At 42.9% G+C, this 6,000-nt stretch overlaps 1 long non-coding RNA gene across 1 annotated transcript in view; it reads left to right on the top strand.

Annotated features, from left to right (window-relative positions):
• The first annotated feature begins 944 nt into the window (after positions 1-944).
• The window catches only part of LOC138690280 (uncharacterized), a 49,391-nt gene continuing 44,335 nt past the window's right edge, over positions 945-6,000 (top strand). Inside the window, exons 1-2 of the long non-coding RNA XR_011329081.1 lie at positions 945-1,303; positions 3,977-4,121. This is a non-coding gene — a long non-coding RNA (uncharacterized lncRNA). The remainder of the gene's footprint in view (positions 1,304-3,976; positions 4,122-6,000) is intronic.

Here is a 6,000-nt window from a genome sequence, read left to right as displayed (position 1 = left end):
CATCCACTTCCTCTGACATCTATCTTATTTCTTTTCGCTGGAGGTTACGTGGCTTGTGGAACCCACCAGCTGACTCAGGATCAATGAAAACAAACCTTCATAGTCAGTCCAGCAGAGAATGGTTAAGTAATCTAGGGACACAGCCCAGTTACATTTTCTGATGCTTTTCCACTGGTGGGCTTTTTTCAGTATATATTTTTTCAGTATATATTGTCAAATACAGTGAGATGTAGGATTCACATAAGATGTGGCAATTAGATTATTATTTCTTTACATTTATTCTTGTAGATCAAAATAAGTTAATTGTCCATTCATGCAAGTGTCTGATTAGCGAGTCACTGCTACTTCTGAGGTCCCTCAGTTTTAAGCAGACAGCCATATCCTTTAGAAAGTCCAGTGGAAAACAAATTTTCATTAGATTATTGTTACTTCCAACTGAATGGCTTAAACATCACTGATTGACTACTAGGCTGCTAAAGCATCTCAAAGAATTCAGAAGAAGTTAACGTGTTTTGTGAGGTTTGGTAAGAATAAGCTGGAATGAAGGTGAAATGAAGAATGAATTAAGGTGGATTCTTAGGTTCTTAATGGCAAGTATTTCCTTAATCAATGCAAAAGATTGCTTCAAAATACAATTCCTTCCCCAATGCCTTATTTGATAACTTTCCATAATTGTTCTCTAATTTCTCTAATTCTCTATTTCATTACGGAGTGGGGTGTTGTTATGGGTTTGTGTGGCGCAGGTTGTTTTTTTTTTGGTTGGTACCGGGTGAGGGTCGGCCGGGCCGGCTCCTGCTGGAAGCTGCTGGAAGCTGCTGGAGGCTGCCCCGGCTGGGAGCCGGACCCGCCGCTGGCCCAGGCCGAGCCCCTCAGCGACGGCGGGAGCGCCTCTGGGAGAAGAGATTTCAGAAGGGGAACGAACGCCCCGTGAGGGAGTCGGGGGAGCGGGATGTGAGAGGAACCCCTCTGCGGATCCCGAGGTCAGGGAAGGAGGAGGGGATGCCCCCGCAGCCCGCGGGGAGGCGGCAGGCTGTCCCCCCCAGCCCGTGGAGGGGAGCGGATGTCCCCCAAAATGGCGGCGGCTCCCGCGCTGGAGCAGTCTGTGACGGAAGGACTGCACCCTGCCTGTGGAAGGGACCCGCGCTGGAGGAGTCTGTGAGGAACTGCAGCCCGCGGGAAGGACCCACGCTGGAGAAGTTGGGGAAGGGCTGTCTCCCGCGGGAGGGACGGACCCCACGGCGGAGCAGGGGCCGAGCGCGGAGTCCTCCTCCCCCTGAGGAGGAAGGAGCGGCAGAGACAAGGGGTGAGGAACCGACCCCAGCCCCTGTCCCTTGTTCCCCAGGGAGAGAGAACCGGGAGTGGGGCTGAGGCGGGAAGGCGGGAGGGCGGGGGGGGGAAGCTGCTCTCGGGTCGGGGGTTACTTCCCAATAGCCTTGGTTTGGTTCGACTGGTAGCAGATTACATTGATTTTGTCTCTCCCCCAAGCTGAGCCTGTCTTCTGCCCGTGACCGTAAGTGGGGAGTGATCCCTCCCTGTCCTTGTCTCGACCCACGAGCGTTTCTTGATATTTTCTCCTCATCCCACTGGGGCCGGGGAGGGAGTAGTGAGTGAGTGGCTGTGTGGTGCCTTGTTACCAACTGGGCTGAATCCATGTCAGATGTACACAGCATTCATTGAATATTACTTGCTACTCTGGAGGACAGGATGATTTTGTCCATAAAATCCACTGATTACATGCTTTAAAGTTGTTTTGTATTAGCTTAAAATTATCAGTGCTATTTCATAATAATGAAGATGACATTAGACAGGGTTGTGATAAACATTTTTCAATTCATGGAGCTTTTTAATAATGAAATTCATTATCAGCTGAAGGGCATATCTCTTACCAATAACTGTCAAGGGAATCAAAGCAGATTTTATTTCTAATTCGGGTATCTCATGTAGATGACTAAACAAAAGTGGGAGAATTTCAGTCTGGAGACTTTTGAGTGTACAGAGGAAAAAATACATAGGAAAATTGTAGATACTGTACAGCAATGAAGTTGAGTTAAGCATTTCTTAAACTTACAAAAAACTTACAAAAAAAAAAGGTAATAATTATTTTCAGATATATGTCTCCAGTAGTTTTTCTTATGCTTTGTTTTTTTCCTAAGGCATTAGAGAAGCAATATTAGAATTGCAAAGTATCAACCCTTTAAAGGTGTGTTGGGTGGATGCTGCATAAGAATATTGTTTTATTCTTGGTTGATGTCCTGTTGCTTATTTAGAAAATATATCGTTTAAACTATCAAGATTATTGAATCTTATAAGCCGTGTCATGGTTTAACCCCAGCCAGTAACTAAGCACCACGCAGCTGCTCCCTCACTCCCTCCCACCCAGTGACATGGGGGAGACAATTGAGAAAAAAAAAGTAAAACTCATGGGCTGAGATAAGAACAGTTTAATAGGACAGAAAGGAAGAAAATAATAATGATAATAATAACAATAATAAAATTACAATAATAATAAAAGGATTGGAATATACAAACCAAGTGATGCACAATGCAATTGCTAACCACTCACTGACCGATGCCCAGTTAGTTCCCAAGCAGCGATCTGCCCCTGGGCCAACTCCCCCCAGTTTATATACTGGGCATGACGTCACATGGTATGGAATACCCCATTGGCCAGTTTGGGTCAGCTGTCCTGGCTGTGTCCCCTCCCAATGTCTTGTGCCCCTCCAGCCTTCTCACTGGCTGGGCGTGAAAAGCTGAAAAATCCTTGACTTAGGATAAGCGCTACTTAACAACAACTGAAAACATCAGTGTGTTACCAACATTCTTTTCATACTGAATCCAAAACATAACACTATACCAGATACTAGGAAGGCAATTAACTGTCCCAGCTGAAACCAGTACAGCCGAAAAATGTTGGAAAGATATTAATTTTTCTTTATTTTTCCTGACTTATGATGCTTTTAGATCTTTTCTCACAATTAAGAAATGAATGAAAGCACTGAGAAATGTATTTACTTTCTAGAGAATGGACTGTGATTCCCTAATTCACACTGATGAGTAGTTTCTTCAGCAGACATATTAAAAATGTACTCACTAGACAAAGGAATTAATGACTGTAGATTGTTGAGATGTGAGAAAAAAAGGGATTCATGGCCCATTTCTACCCTCACAGATCTGCCCAGAGATATCGGGCTAGGTAGTTTTACTCAAAAGTGTGGCAATGTCCTAGAGTGCTCTAGCTGTCTGGGTTGGGTCGAATTAGTACTCTGTATCACAATGAAACAGCTCAGTATCGTAGGAAGTATTTAGTTCAATTTGGGAAATATTTCTTATATAAGAATTTTACTAGTCCTCAAAATTTTTACCAAAACAATCAGAAAAGTAGATGTTTGCCTTCAAAAGAATCTTTCATCACAGATTTGTACTACGGGCTTAGCAGGCAGAATGCTTAGGCTTGCTTGCTTTGAATGTATGATTCCTTGCAATGTCTTCATATTGTTTTTGTCAACTCTGTCCATAAGTCATTGTTGAATATAATGTTTGGTCTCTGTGGATCTTTGTGATGTTATTCCTATTTATCATAGTGCCATGCCATGCATGGTTAGTATTCAGACAGGATGGAGATACTCCATTTTTCTGTGGGTGAAATTCCACAGTCAGGTAATTCACACCACTCCTACAGATTTTAAAAGCCTTTCAGCAAGTGCAGATTTTCTGGAGAGCAGAAAGGGCTGAGCAAACATCTGAGTTTGCTGGTCTTATACCTTCACATATTTGCTGCACCTCACAGTCATTCATCTTTAAAATAAAGGTGTTGCTCAGGGATTTCAAGGACTGAGATTGAGCTCCAGTGAATATTGACAGCTATTGGCTGCAGCTTAACATTGTCTAAATTGCCTGAATAATCATCACTTTTTATTCTTCAACATTATCTTCTTTGAAAGCTACTCATCTGGTTTTTAAATCTCTTTGGGAACAGCACTGTGAAATGGAGATGCCATCTGTCATCCTGTCTGAGACCAGCCCTGCAAATGCAATGCCATCATTGTGTTGCTGTCACAATCAGAGCACATAATATGTTGATGGGATAATTGCCTTGAATGCCACTGGCTTCCTCTTTGAAGGTAACAGATTCCAGAACTGAATTAGGATTCAAACACAGCAATTGTTCTCTTGTTTCTTGTATTACTTTCTCTTCACAGTCTGCCCCTCTACAAAAAGGATACAAATGCAAACAATTCAACAGTTATCAATTTCATAAATGGTATGAGCTACGTTGTTTCTAGCTCTATGGAGGTTTAGAAAGGCATAAAGTTGTGGAGGCACTATTGAACCTGTACACCTGTATGAGGCACTTCCTCAGTTTGCTCAGAGTTTGGAGGGAAGGACCTCTCCAGAAGATGATTCAGCCCATCTAGAATATGAATTACCTGAAGAGCACATGTCTCACCACTAATTGCAGAGGAAATCAAGGAATATTCCTAATTTAGATGCCAAAACCTGAGTGGGGCAAGTCCAGATTGGAGACCCTAGGTGATGGGGGGAATGGGAAGCTTATTCTGTGACCCTTACTATCATGACACCAGATTTTGGAATAGTCTTTCTTCATCACTTTTTCCTTCCTTTCATATTTGTGCTAACTTAAAATGCACTCTGGTTTTACAATAGCAAGTAGAAGAGATTAAATTCCTGGAATGGTAACAAACCCTTATTTGTCTTTACTGAATTCAAGCTCAGTTTAATTTGGATTCAGCTCTGCGTGGCTTTCCATGAATTTACTCTGGGTGAGCATCTCAACTGCAGTGCAGAGGCACTGGCTTTTGCAGTTCGTCAGGCACTTGATCATGATGGTTGTGGTTTGAGGGAAAGATTCTTGAATGATTAGCAGAGTTTTTCCCAGGAGATGGTACTGCTGTATGGGATTTACTTTCCACATTTAGAGTCAGTAACATAAATAAGCACATAGGAGATGCAACAGGTCAGGTTTATGTTTTGCAGTGCAAAATGCTAGAACTGTTTGGCAATAGATGGCTGTTTCTGATAAGTACTTTGGGTTTATATCCATTTTCTGTAGATTCTTTAGGATAAGACCTCTCTAGATCCTAGAGATGTTGTGAGGCTCCCTTGAAACAGTGATGGGAACAATATAAATTAATAGATGGATATAGATCAACACAGAAGGAAGTGTTGCCCCCTTTGCAGGTATACATAGGAAGAGTAAGGAAAATTCACTGTAACAACTTAATACCTTAGAAACCCAAAATTATTTTCCTTTTTTCACTCCAACCTGGTCCCGTGCAAGCCAGCTGTGATTTAAAAACTATGGGATTGCCTTTAAGAGACACAGAAGCCAAGCTAATACATCTGGCATTTGAACGATACTTACTTGTTCTAGCTTGGCATTGTGCTCAGTGCAGTTGATGCACTGGGTCTGCATTGTGGCCAAAGTGGAGTGCCTTCAGACCTGTCTGCATTATGCCATGGAGAACCTCAGTGAGTGATGTGTGGTGGCTCCACAACTTTTGACAACCAAGTTGGAAGCTTAGGCAAGGTCCGACTTTCTGCAAGTAAATAAATCAGACTTTTTCTGAAAGATTTTGCCCCTTGAAACATCTTCACCCAGACACACAACCTTTCTCAAAGAGTGTTTTCTTAAAGATTTGAGAAGGAACATATGGCTGGGAAACAACATCAGCTACATTTTAAATGAGACTCTTTTATCAGTGCAATAGGTTTCTCATCTATGGACTGTGGTGGTGAGCCGCCAGTAATTTGGTGAAGGTTTGGAAAGTTGTCAGCACATTCCTGCTCCCTGTTGCTAGGGAAACCTCTCTGTGGGTATTTCTGTGCTCACAGTTGCTGTGGTTTAACCCCAGCCAGCAACTAAGCACCATGCAGCCTCTCACTCACGCCCCTCTCCCACCCAGTGGGATGGGGGAGAAAATTGGGAAAAGAAGTAAAATTCGTGGGTTGAGATAAGAACGGTTTAATAGAACAGGAAAG

This window comes from Haliaeetus albicilla, chromosome 21, assembly GCF_947461875.1.
Source record: "Haliaeetus albicilla chromosome 21, bHalAlb1.1, whole genome shotgun sequence".
Lineage (NCBI taxonomy): Eukaryota > Metazoa > Chordata > Aves > Accipitriformes > Accipitridae > Haliaeetus > Haliaeetus albicilla.
Note: the sequence above shows the minus strand (reverse complement) of the source record. Positions and strands in the feature narration are given on the sequence as shown.